The sequence below is a fragment of the Rhinoderma darwinii genome, chromosome 8 (genome assembly GCF_050947455.1).
Source record: "Rhinoderma darwinii isolate aRhiDar2 chromosome 8, aRhiDar2.hap1, whole genome shotgun sequence".
Lineage (NCBI taxonomy): Eukaryota > Metazoa > Chordata > Amphibia > Anura > Rhinodermatidae > Rhinoderma > Rhinoderma darwinii.
Genome location: NC_134694.1, coordinates 111,358,499 through 111,372,911, shown reverse-complemented (window position 1 = coordinate 111,372,911; position 14,413 = coordinate 111,358,499). Strand labels below are relative to the sequence as shown.

The 14,413-nt window shown below is 45.0% G+C and overlaps 1 protein-coding gene across 4 annotated transcripts in view; it reads left to right on the top strand.

Moving 5' to 3' along the window:
• LOC142659841 (uncharacterized) overlaps window positions 1–14,413 on the top strand; it is a 34,057-nt gene that overhangs the window by 9,809 nt on the left and 9,835 nt on the right. For 2 of the 4 annotated variants that reach the window (XM_075836355.1, XM_075836356.1), the window contains exon 2: window positions 12,638–12,704. The gene's annotated coding sequence lies outside the window, so the exon portion shown is untranslated. The other 2 variants (XM_075836353.1, XM_075836354.1) reach the window with 2 other exon arrangements.

Here is a 14,413-nt window from a genome sequence, read left to right as displayed (position 1 = left end):
ACCTCAGTATATTCCCTCGTCTTGTCTGCGTACACCTCAGTATATTCCCTCGTCTCGTCTGTGTACACCTCAGTATATTCCCTCGTCTCGTCTGTGTACACCTCAGTATATTCCCTCGTCTGTGTACACCTCAGTATATTCCCTCGTCTCGTCTGCGTACACCTCAGTATATTCCCTCGTCTCGTCTGCGTGCACCTCAGTATATTCCGCTCGTCTCGTCTGTGTACACCTCAGTATATTCCCTCGTCTTGTCTGCGTGCACCTCAGTATATTCCCTCGTCTCGTCTGTGTACACCTCAGTATATTCCCTCGTCTCGTCTGCGTACACCTCAGTATATTCCCTCGTCTCGTCTGCGTACACCTCAGTATATTCCCTCCTCTCGTCTGTGTACACCTCAGTATATTCCCTCGTCTCGTCTGCGTACACCTCAGTATATTCCCTCCTCTCGTCTGTGTACACCTCAGTATATTCCCTCGTCTCGGGTACTGGATTATTCCCGGCTCTTCCCAGTACCCCTGGTGGCAGTGGGTACCGGGGTAATAAAGGGGGGTACGTGCTAGCCTTTTTAGAGACTAAGGCCAAGTTCACACAGAGTTTTTTTACACTTTTTTTGATGCGGAAACCGCGTCGGAAAACGTGCCAAAAAACGTCCGAAAATGCCTCCCATTGTTTTCAATGAGAGGCGGAGGCGTTTTTTTCCTGCGAGCGGAAAAAACCGCTTGCGGGAAAAAGACGCGACATGCCCTATCTTCGGGCGTTTACGTGTCTGACCTCCCATTGACATCAATGGGAGGCAGAGAAAGAGTATTTTGCTACGTTTTTGCCCGTGGCGCTCAATGGGCACGAGTGAAAAACGGCGTGCAGGCAGAATTTTCTGCCTGCAAAAAACTCAGTGTGAACATACCCTAACACTCCGTCCTGCCTTAGTAATGGACGCTGTTAATCAGAGAGCGGCTATTACTAAGGCAGTAGTATGAGGCTCTGTCACCAGTTTATAAGTGCCCCATCTCCTACCTAATCGGATAGGCACTGTAATGCAGATAACAAGTTTTTTATTTTTTTTTAACGTATATTTTTGTCCGTGTTACGCCAATTTTTAGTTTTATGCTAATTTGTTCTAAATGCCCAACTTGGCGTTTTTTTTACTTTTGACCAAGTGGGCGTTGCGGAGAGATGTGTATGACGCTGACCAATCAGCGTCATACACTTCTCTTCATTCATGTCCAGCTGCACTCACAGCACAGCGTGATCTCGCGAGATCACGCTGTGCTGTCACTTACTTCCTCATTAACTTTACCGGAGTGTCGGGAGAATGAAAAGTGTCGGGTAACTAAACGTTCGACAAACTTCTGACATGTCATAGTGACATGTCAGAAGTTTTGATTGGTGGGGGTCTGAGCGCTGAGACCACCAAACGAAGCGGCAGAAGTGCTCGTATGAGATCTCAGCTGCTTCGTTTCTGTTCGGCTTTTTCCGGAAAGCCGATGTATTTGAGCACGGGCTCATAGACTTTCTATTGCGCTCGTACTCCGATACATTGATTTACGGAAAAAGCCAAACAGAAACGAAGCGGCTGAGCGATCACTCGAGTGATTCTGCCACTTTGTTTTTTTTTTTTCTTTATCAAGATTTTTATTTCGAAAATATAACAGCATATAAAACATTTCACATATTTGCCAAAAAATTTGCACGCAGTGCAATATACAAACTTTCACATGGTAAGAGCAGGATATAAAATATATAAACATCATTAGGAGGTAGCCTCCCAACCATCAATGATTGAATATAAGTTGAAATGTAATGGTACTAACTATACCATGTTTACATCAAAATAGTGCAGTAGTCAGGGGAACAGTCCCCAGTGAAATAAGATTTGGTACGTATAAGTGCACACAAATGTGATATCACACAAACACAAGACACTAGACAACAGAGGGAAACACATACAGACAGAGCGCACGGAGTAAGGTCATATAATTCGTTCAGAACATTCCATCTAACCAGAGAGGTAGATCAGCACCACCCCGGAATCCAGACCACACTGCCCAAGTTTGGACAAAGATCACAGATTTGCCCCTATCCGCGGACAGCAACTCCTCCATCCTCATAATCCCGTTCACCTCCGTTACCCATTCCTTCAGAGAAGGTACAGCATGAGACTTCCAGTGACGAGGTATCACTGTTCTCGCCGCAGTGAGGAAATGCCTAACTGCCACTTTGTTTTAACGATTGGTGGGGGTTTCAATACTTGGATCCCCACCAATCAAAACTTCTGACATGTCACTATGATATGTCAGAAGTTTGTCGAACGTTTAGTTACACTTTAAAGTTTAAAAAACAAAAAATGCTGTTCAGCGAAGTAGTCCGCCGAATCCGACGTAGTCCAAAGCGATCCTAGGGAACCTGTAAAAAAGCACAAACACCACATTAATAAACAAATAATACCGCGCACTGCTTGTTTTTAGCCGTTAAAACACAATTGGTATCGCCATGTCCATAAACGTCCAAATTATTACCATATAACATTATTCATCCTGCACAATGAACGCCGTAAAAAAAACCCTGCCAGGATTGCCCGAAAACCTGCAACGAATCATGATGTGTGAATACAGGTAAAAATCCTAGACTATTGACCCAGAGAATGAAAGAGGTTTTCCGAGTTATTTAAAAAATTGCCCAATGTAGGAGGGATGCATAAAAAAAAAAAGAGCCATTACTCACCTCACAGATCCATGTTGTTCCAGTGCCGCTGCTTCCGTTCCTCCCCGCCGCTGTGTGTAGACATAGCTGCAGTGATGGTGTACCTGTATACCCACGTGATCGCTGCAGTCAAGCACCGGCCTCAGCGATCATGTGCCGTATACCTACTGAGACCAGTGATTGGCTGCAGCGATCATGTGTGTATAGCACATCATCGCCGCACCTATGTCAATACACAGCGGCGGGGAGGAACGGAAGCAGCGCCACTGGAACGATGGGGATCTGTGAGGTAAGTAATAGCTCTATTTGTTTTTTTGCATCCCTCCTACCGTGGCCAATTTTTTTTTAAATAACTCAGAAAACCCCCTTTAAGTTAACAAGTGAACGCGTAAAAACGAAACAAAAAAAAAAAGTACGAATAGCAATTTTTTTCTCATTCCACACCACAAATAATTTATTTGCAGTTTCCAAGAACATTAAATGGCGCCATTAACCCCTTCCCGACATTTGACATATCCATACGATACGGGTGTCGGCTGTATGTTACAGCCGACACTTCAGAGTAACGAGCGGGATAGCGCTCGAGCGCGATCCCACTCATTTAACTCGTTAAATGCCGCAGTCAATTGCGACCGCGGCGTTTAAATCGTTAGAAAGAGGGGGGGCGACCCCCTCTAACAGCTCATCGTGCCCCCCGCAATGCAATTGCGAAGGTTGCCTGGGGGCCTAATGAAGTCCCCCAGGTCCGCCATCTTTGTGCTCCTATTAAGCCTTGCCTCCGGCAGGGCTTAATAATTGCCTGTCAGAATCACGATATACTGCAATACGTTAGTATTGCAGTATATTGTGCAAGCGATCTAACGAACGCTGGTTGAACTCCCCTAGGGGGTCTAATAAAAAAAAGTAAAAATTAGTCAAATAAAGTTGTTTTTTTATATAAAAAAAGAACCTTTTCCCATTTCCCCCCTAGAGCATAGTAAAAAAATAAATAAATAAACATAATTGGTATCGCCGCATCCGTAAAAGTCTGAACTATTACAATATATAATTATTTAACCCGCGCGGTGAACGCCGTAAAAAAAAAAAATGTAAACGCCGGAATTGCTCTTTTTTGGTCACCTCATCTCCCACAAAAAATGAAATAAAAAGTGATCAAAACGTCGCATGTACACCAAAATGGTATCATTAAAAACTACAGCTTATTCCGCAAAAAATAAGCCCTCATACCACTTAATCGACGGAAAAATACAAAAATTAACGGCTCTCGGAATTTGGCGACACAAAATAAATTTTTTATACTTAGGTTTTTACTTGTAAAATATAGAAAAATATAGAAAAAACGATATATATTTGGTATCGCCGTAATCGTATTGACCCGCAGAATAAAGTTATCATGTTGTTTTAATTGCACAGTGAATTCTGTAAAAATGACTCGCAAAAAACAATGGAGGAATCGCTTTTTTTTTCATTTTCTACCCCACAAATAATTTTTTTCCCGTTTCCTAGTACATTATATGGCAAAATAAATGGTGCTACGAAAAACTACAACTCGTAGGACTATATCGACGGAAAAATAAAAAAGTTATGGCTTTTGGAAGGTGGGGAGAAAAAAACGGAAATTAAAATCTGAAAAATGGCTGCGGCGGGAAGGGGTTTTCCCATCTTGGACATTTTTTGGCATATCCACAAGATAAAATGAAAAATGACGGCGGCAGCAAGGCCGACGAGGGCCGTGTAAACGAGCGCCGATCAACTAGACAGCTCGTTGATCGGCGCTCGTTTGCTCCTTTTAATATTTTAATTTGCATGATCGATACAATCAGGTCGATGAACGCACGTTTGCTCTTTCATCGTCTGATCGTCGCCGGGCAGCGACCGTTCTGTGGACGCTCGTTTGCCCGATAATTAGCCCATTTTAATAATGATGGGCATAACTAAGGGCATATAGAGAGGGAGATCTTCATATGAGAACACATATAACAGGTGAGTATGGGCTGTTTTGGTATTTTACACATATGCAGCAGCCAGAATATTTTTTCTTTGCTTATTGCCCAGGGCTTTGGCTGGAGTATGTAATACCCAGGCTAATCGCCACCCCTTTAGGTGCCACCTTTTATACTAAAATTGATAGGTGACTAATCGATTCTTGCGATTAGTGCTGTAGCTCAGTAGTCAATCCTCCGACCTGCCGTACATACACTTCCCAACCACTCTCAGCCCAATCCCTCGGCGCTCATGCGTCACTAAGCAACCATACCGTAAGGAATCAGCCAATCATCAAAAAGCTTTTTAGATGCTGGAGAATTTTCGCGCGGTTTCTCACGCGATCGGACAGCAGGCCAATCAGCGGCGGCCGTGAGCGACCTGAAAGAGATGAAGCGTCAAACTGGCCAATCAGTGCGGAGCGCATTAAATCTGAAGACGGAGCCGTTGGAGCTGTGGTCTGAGGTGTAGGATGTATGTTTGTTTGCGGACGACTTGTGTTTCTGACTAGACGACGTTGTAAATGACTGAAGAAACTTCTGTGTCCCCACCAAAAATGATGGACAATAACACTGAGTAGTGATATCACAGACAAGGTTATTCTAACGGTTTTTCTCATTGCCATCTTTTCCAGCAATGACAGTTGATCACTTGATGTCCCAGCAGCTCGCCATAGGGGAAATGTAGTATAATGTAGCGGCCATTTTTAGCTGTCCATGTAAGGCCCTGATGACCGTTTATTGCGTATGTCGCGAAAGTTCCCGACGTACACGCTAAGCGTGTCGCTCTGGTTCTACTAACCCAACGGCTGCCAAAAAAAAAGTGTCGTTTTGGTCTCCGTTGGGCCGGTATACTTTGGTATACATTGTTTTTTAAGAATGGAGCCGCCTAGCAGACTACGCTTTAACATCAGGCAAAAAATTAATACCATGCGGTCTACGTTTTATTTAACATGGAAGCCTATGCGTGACGTATCATACAGGCATCCGTTTAACGTGTACGTCTTGTGCTTACCATTTGCCTTTCGTGACCGATACCATTATATTCTGTGGTAGACGGATCCGTTAAACGGATGACTAATAGTGGCATCCGCCAACCATAGACTATAACAGTATCCGGTAAACGGATGCATCATAAACTCTCATGACCCCAGTTCACAACGTATACGTTCTACGGATAGGATTAGAGTTTATGGTGGGGTATATGTTAAAGAGGCTCTGTCACCACATTATAAGTGGCCTATCTTGTACATGATGTGATCGGCGCTGTAATGTAGATTACAGCAGGGTTTTTTATTTAGATAAACGATCATTTTTGACGGAGTTATGACCTATATTAGCTTTATTCTAATGAGTTTCTCAATGGACAACTGGGCGTGTTTTACTTTTTGGCCAAGTGGGCGTTGTACAGAGGAGTGTATGACGCTGACCAATCAGTGACCAATCAGCGTCATACACTTCTCCCCATTTATTTACACTGCAGATAGCGATATAGCTATATCACTATGTGCAGCCACATAAACACACTATAACGTTACTGCAGTGTCCGGACAGTGAATATACATTACCTCCAGCCAGGACGGGATGTGTATTCAGAATCCTGTCACTTCTGTAGCGTCTCTGTGAGTTACAGCAGAGCAGGCGTAGTCTCGCGAGATTACGCTGTAAACTGTCATTCACAGCGAGATCTCGCTGTGCTTTGCTGTAAATCACAGAGACGCTACAGAAGTGGTCAGGAGAATGAATACACATCACGTCCTGGCTGGAGGTCATGTATATTCATAGTCAGGACACTGCAGTAACGTTATAGTGTGTTTATGTGGCTGCACATAGCGATATAGATATATCGCTATCTGCAGTGTAAATTAATGGGGAGAAGTGTATGACGCTGATTGGTCACTGATTGGTCAGCGTCATACACTCCTCTGTACAACGCCCACTTGGCCAAAAAGTAAAACACGCCCAGTTGTCCATTGAGAAACTCATTAGAATAAAGCTAATATAGGTCATAACTCAGTCAAAAATGATCGTTTATCTAAATAAAAAACACTGCTGTGATCTACATCACAGCGCCGATCACATCATGTACAATATAGGCCACTTATAATCTGGTGACAAAGCCTCTTTAAATGTAGGTAAAAAAAAGAAGATTCACGTATATCTCTAAAACTAAAATTTGCTGTATGTGTTCTCTCCTGAGTGCTCTGTAGTCACTGACAGCAAATGTCTGATAGATGCAGGTCCCATCTCTGGGACCCCCACCTATATCGAGAAGGCGGGGTCATCAGACTCCTGCTTCGGCTGGTAATGCTGGCACTGGCCCCAGGTCTGGGCGGGGACTAGTGGAGAGGGGACAGCTCTCTGTTCTGTTATATGGGATTTACAGAAACCGCTGAGTCGTAACTCCATACAACAGACTGAACAGAGACCCGCGCATTTGGGGCCCACTCTCTATTAGTCCCAACCTGGAATCTGCAGCCAGTGGCCACCTCACCAGGAATGAAGGCCCATCTTCATATCTGAACGGTGGTGGTCCAACTCTCGGCACCGCCGCCGATCAGTTGTATTAAAGGGGCTGCGGCGCTCGTGCAAGCGATGCTTCCCCTTCATCGCTCGTTCTGCTCAATACTGTCAAACGCCGACACACTTTTAGCGGCGACTCACTATGACAGTCTTCTTCCACTCAAGTGAATCGAGAGTTGGACTCCCTCTGATCAAATATTAATGGCCATAACCTGAAGATATGGCCAATCCCATCAAATGTATCTCTCTGGAAACCCCTTTAAATAGGATATCGTTAAAAGAGGACAATACATAAGTAAGCGCATAGTCAAGTGCCCTAGTGAGAAAAAAATGTCAAGACTTTTTCATATATACAGTGAAGGAAATAAGTATTTGATCCCTTGCTGATTTTGTATGTTTGACCACTGTCAAAGACATGAACAGTCTAGAATTTTTAGGCTAGGTTAATTTTACCAGTGAGAGATAGATTATATAAAAAAATTAAAATCACATTGTCAAAATTATATATATTTATTTGCATTTTGCACAGAGAAATAAGTATTTGATCCCTTTGGGAAACAAGACTTAATACTTGGTGGCAAAACCCTTGTTGGCAAGCACAGCAGTCAGACGTTTTTTGTAGTTGATGATGAGGTTTGCACACATGTTAGATGAAATTTTGGCCCACTCCTCTGCAGATCATCTGTAAATCATTAAGATTTCGAGGCTGTCGCTTGGCAACTCGGATCTTCAGCTCCCTCCATAAGTTTTCGATGGGATTAAGGTCTGGAGACTGGCTAGGCCACTCCACGACCTTAATGTGCTTCTTTTTGAGCCACTCCTTTGTTGCCTTGGCTGTATGTTTCGGGTCATTGTCGTGCTGGAAGACCCAGCCACGAGCCATTTTTAATGTCCTGGGGGAGGGAAGGAGGTTGTCACTCAGGATTTGACGGTACATGGCTCCATCCATTCTCCCATTGATGCGGTGAAGTAGTCCTGTGCCCTTAGCAGAGAAACACCCCCAAAACATAATGTTTCCACCTCCATGCTTGACAGTGGGGACGGTGTTCTTTGGGTCATAGGCAGCATTTCTCTTCCTCCAAACACGGCGAGTTGAGTTAATGCCAAAGAGCTCAATTTCAGTCTCATCTGACCACAGCACCTTCTCCCAATCACTCTCAGAATCATCCAGATGTTCATTTGCAAACTTCAGACGGGCCTGTACATGTGCCTTCTTGAGCAGGGGGACCTTGCGGGCACTGCAGGATTTTAATCCATTACGGCGTAAGGTGTTACCAATGGTTTTCTTGGTGACTGTGGTCCCAGCTGCCTTGAGATCATTAACAAGTTCCCCCCGTGTAGTTTTCGGCTGAACTCTCACCTTCCTCAGGATCAAGGATACCCCACGAGGTGAGATTTTGCATGGAGCCCCAGATCGATGTCGATTGACAGTCATTTTGTATGCCTTCCATTTTCTTACTATTGCACCAACAGTTGTCTCCTTCTCACCCAGCGTCTTCCTTATGGTTTTGTAGCCCATTCCAGCCTTGTGCAGGTCTATGATCTTGTCCCTGACATCCTTAGAAAGCTCTTTGGTCTTGCCCATGTTGTAGAGGTTAGAGTCAGACTGATTCATTGAGTCTGTGGACAGGAGTCTTTTATACAGGTGACCATTTAAGACAGCTGTCTTTAATGCAGGCACCAAGTTGATTTGGAGCGTGTAACTGGTCTGGAGGAGGCTGAACTCTTAGGGTATGTTCACACGGCGGGGATCCGTAACGGCTGAAATTACGGGGATGTTTCAGCCTGAAAACATCCCCGTAATTTCAGCCGTACCGGCATGTGCAGGCGCTTGAACGCCGCGTCAATTACGGCCGTAATTAGCGCTGCTATTAATTGGAGTCAATGAATAACGGCTCTAATTACGGCCAAAGAAGTGACAGGTCACTTCTTTGACGCGGGCGTCTATTTACGCGCCGTTATTTGACAGCGGCGCGTAAATATACGCCTCGTGTGAACAGACAAACGTCTGCCCATTGCTTTCAATGGGCAGATGTTTGTCAGCGCTATTGAGGCGCTATTTTCGGGCGTAATTCGGGGCAAAAACGCCCGATTTACGTCCGTAAATAGGCCGTGTGAACATACCCTTAATGGTTGGTCGGGGATCAAATACTTATTTCTCTGTGCACAATGCAAATAAATATATATAATTCTGACAATGTGATTTTCTTTTTTTTTTTTTTATATAATTATCTCTCACTGGTAAAATTAACCTAGCCTAAAAATTCTAGACTGTTCATGTCTTTGACAGTGGGCAAACTTACAAAATCGGCAAGGGATCAAATACTTATTTCTTTCACTGTATATATAATCTACACAGACGAGTCCCATTATTATGACCACCAGCTATTATCCAGAGTAACCCCCGTGTGCAGCACGGACAGCAGCTAGACGGGCTGGGAGTGACTCAATAAGGTGCTGGTCGGTTGTCTCAGGTATCTGGAGCCGCTGACTGTAGTGCACCCCACATTTACTGGAGGGTGCATGCAGGGGAATCCATAGAGCGAACAAGACGATCGAGGTCCCACAGATGCTCAATTGGGTTAAAGTCTGGCGAATAAGGGGTCCAGGGAAGTACATGGAAGTCTTGGTCGTGCTCTTCCTGTCGGACATTTCTAGCCGTGTGACGTGTCGCATTGTCTTGCTGGAAGATTCTATCTGCACCCGGGAGGAGAAACAGCATGTATGGGGGGTACGTGATCTGCAACGATGGATTCATACCCAAATCGGTTCAGAGCCTTCCACATGGATGAGTGGCCCAGAGAATGCCATGAAAAAATTCCCCCGACCATAACGCTGCCGCCACCAGCTCGTGTTCTTCCAGCAATGGTTGCAGAGTGTTTGTTCTCTGATCTTTCTCGCCTGACACGCCAACGTCCATCCGTTCGATGAAGCAGAAAACGTTTCATCGGAGAGGGCAACCTGTGCCAATCATCGGTGGTCTAATTCTGATACTGCTGTGCAAATTAAAGCCTTTTTTTCCCCGATGCACCTTTGTTGGCATAGGAGCAGTGACCATCCGTCTGCTTCGGAGCCCCATACGCAGTAGGGTTCACTGAACTGTTTTAGTCATGCGTCTGGTAACCCGCTGGTTGATTTTCATGGTGAGCTGCTCCAAGTGCACCTTTGTAGCCAACGTTAACCTCTCATCAATTGCACGTGGTGCTCCGCAGTTTCCATGTCGGTTATTCCTTTTTATCGACTCAATACACTTTCACCACAGCTGTACGTGAACCGTTCACAAATTGCGCTGTTAGGCCGGATTCACACGAGTGTGTGCATTTTGCGTGCGCAAAAGGCACTTAATAGCTCCGTGTGTCATCACCATATGATGCGTGGCTGCGTGATTTTCGCGCAGCCGCCATCATTATGACACTCTGTATGTTTGTAAACAGAAAAGCACGTGGTGCTTTTCTGTTTTCATTCATACTTTTTACTGCTGTTGCGCAAATCACACGCGTCCCACGGAAGTGCTTCCGTGTGCCATGCATGGTTTTCACGCACCCATTGACTTCAATGGGTGCGTGATGTGTGAAATACGCACAAAGAACGGACACGTCGAGCGTTTTACGCAGCAGACTCACGCTGCGCAAAAATCACTGACTGTCTGCACGGCCCCATAGACTAACATAGGTCCATGCAAGGCGCGTGAAAATCATGCGCGTTGCACGGATGTATTTTACGTTCGTCTGAATAAGCCCTAAGAGAAATACTGCCACCTTTGGTCCAAAAGACAATAATCTTCTCTTTAACTCTGATAAATGGCCCCCTTTACCCATGGCAACAACATGTGATATATGTTCAGACAGCGTATCCCACACCTTATATACCCACCAAGCCCACCACACATCACTGACTTTATGGGCTACACACTGCTGACGTCGAAAGTAGGAGGTGGTCATAATAATGTGACTCGACTTTTTGTTTTTTAGTTTTAATATGTTATGTATACAGACTTTTCCTATTTTTTATGTAAAATAATGTAAACAATTGGTACCGCCAAATTCATAACGAACCGAACTATTAAAATTACGTATTAATCCTGCATGTTGAACGCCGTAAAAAACAAATGACAGTAGGACTTTTTTTCTCACTTTCCTAAGAAAAAAAAAAAAATAGAATAAAGTGATCAAAAAGTCATATGCACCCTTACATGGTAGTAATAATACGCAAGCCCCCACAATGCTCCATCAATGGAAAATAAATGTATGGGTCTCAGAATGCATTGACATAAAACGTTTATTTTTTTAAAACAAAAAAAAAAACTCAAGGCCCTGTTCACACAGTTTTTTTTGCCACCGTTTTTGACGCAGAAACCACGCCAAAAAACTGCTGAAAACGTCTCCCACTGATTTCAATGAGACGTTTTTTTCCGCTCGCGGGAAAAAGCAACATGACCTTTCTTTGGACGTTTCCGTCTCTGACCTCCAATTGACATCAATGGAAGGCAGGGCACATGTTTTTTGCCTGCTGCGCTCAATGGCCGCGGCCGAGAAACGCGCAAACAAGAGTGCAGGCAGGTCAAAATCTGCCTCAAAATTCCTGAAGGCATTTTGAGGAAGTTTTTTTATCTGCCTGCAAAAAGCTCCGTGTGAACAGGACCTAATCGTACTGACCTCCAAAATAAAGTTAAGGCTGGATTCACACAACCATGTTACGTCCGTAATGGAACGTATTTAGGCCGGAAGTCCTGGACCGAACACACTGCAGGGAGCCGGGCTCCTAGCATCATAGTAATGTACGACGCTAGGAGTCCCTGCCTCGCTGCGGGACAACTGTCCCGTACTGAAAACATGATTACAGTACGGGACAGTTGTCCTGCAGTGAGGCAGGGACTCCTAGCGTCGTACATAACTATGATGCTAGGAGCCCGGCTCCCTGCACGGTGTTCGGTCCGGGACTTGCGGCGGAAATACGTCCGTCCATTACGGACGTAATGTGCTCGTGTGAATCCAGCCTAACATTTAGCACACAGGGAACGCCGTAAAGTCAAAACGAAAAAAACCATGGTAGAATTGCTGGGTTTTCTTCCCATTCCACTCCACAACATGTTTTTACAGTTTTTCCGTACATTATATGGTACAATAAATAAGTGGAGCTTTTAAAAAGTACAGCTCGTTGCGCAAAAATTTTTAAAAAAAATGCTCACAAATGGCTATGTTGACGAAAAAATAAAAAAAGTTGGATCTTGGAAGACGGGGATGAAAAAAAAATAAAATGAAAAAATAAAAACTGCGGTGCCAAGAGGTGAAATGGTTTCTCCCATTCTCAAATCAAAGCTACCGGGGGAAATATAACACACAACACCCATTAATGGAAAATGTATTTTCTTTATTTGCACCAGACAAGTGACAACAAAGTGCAACAACTCATTTTTTGTTTCTCTTTTCAGTGCACAGGAATATATATAGGACATGTTTATCTGAGGTTGGAGATTTCAGAATTTCTTCATTTTCCAGGTATGACAGACAAGGAAAGGGGCGATTTTTAAATGCAATAAAATGTGCCAAGACAGCCCTATTTTAAATTGACTCAAAGTATATAGGTATACTGACCTGACGAAGGGACCAGTCCGGTCCAGAAACGCGTCGTCTTCACTTGACTCCGTTCCTGATCCTCTTCAGCCTGGCGCCGATGCCCGTATTTAGACTGCATTTTTTTCCTACTTTTCGAGTTCTACTTTGTCCCAGGTACTAAGGCATTAGCTCCTAGGGACTGCAGTGGGTGGCAGCTGGCGACCTACATTTTACCACATCATATTTAGTCTCGGAGGAGCGCCGCCATCCCCTCACCCTTTTGCTGTACAAATTCTATTTTAAATTGAAGCCTGGCCAGCGTGCTGTCCGATATCGTCCGTGTGCTGTCCGTTTTTTTCACGCACCCATAAACTTTAATGAGAGAGTCTGGCATGCAAAAACAGACCACAATAAGACATGCTTGGAGTTTCTCGCAATGGACATACACTCCGTTCAGGGGCGTAGCTAAAGGCTCATGGGCCCGGGTGCAAGAATTTAGCTTGGGCCCCCCTACCCCTCCCCAACACCACCATAAACAGACCCCTGCGCGCGCCTATGCCCAGACACCTTCCTCAACGGCCCCCATAGTATAATGTCCCCACACAGTATAATGCTCCCATAAAGTATAATGCCGCCCCATACCGTATAATGCTCCCCATATAAGCCCCCACAGTATAATGCCCGACATATCAGCCCCCATACAGTATAATGCCCCCCATACAGTATAATGCCCCCCATACAGTATAATGCCCCATATCAGCTCACTATACAGTAAAATGCTCCCATATGAGCTCCCCATACAGTATAATTCACCCATATCAGCCCTAATGCAGTATAATGCCCACCCCCCCCACAATATCCGCCCCCCCATACAGTATAATGCCCCCATATGTGCACAATTACTTACCTATCCCCGTTCCCATGCCGGGTGGAGGATCCTTCTCCTCCTCCGGTGTGTGCTATGAGTGACTCGGCGCAGACAGGCGCGATGATGTCGCTACATCCCGCCTGCCTGCGTTGAGCCGCTCAGGGAACAGTGAAGGCTGGATCAAGTAGACGTCAGCTCCTTGCTCCAACATTAAATGGAACCGGGACCTCTGTGAGTGACTCGCGACCCCCCCCCCCCGGAGGTCTTCACACGAATCCCCAGTGTGTAATGTATTGTGGTGGAGAGAGGAGGGGGGGCTGTAATTTAACGGGCCACCAGTCTCTACCGCAAACCACATAATACATTACAAGGCAACACAATACATTACAAACCAACACAATACATTACAATACAGACTCTGCAGCTCACCTGGAGTTCTCCGCATCGGCTCTTCCACTGCACAGGCTGGAAGACGTGTCACATGACAACACGGTCACATGGTACATTAAGTGTACCATGTGACCGTAACCAGGAAGTGCCGGCTTCACGGCACAGAAAATTAATTTTCAACAAGCATGCTGTATGGCAACGGGGGCCCGTGGGCCCCCCAGAATTAGGGGCCCGGTCGCAACTGTGACCACTGCGACCCCTATAGCTACGCCACTGGCTCTGTTGTAAAACACAGTTGTGTTAATAGCCCCATTAAATTGTATGAGTCAGCGTGCTGTCCGCAGTAAAAACTTTTTCCCAATATGTTGCATTTGACCTGGAGGTTGAATGGAAA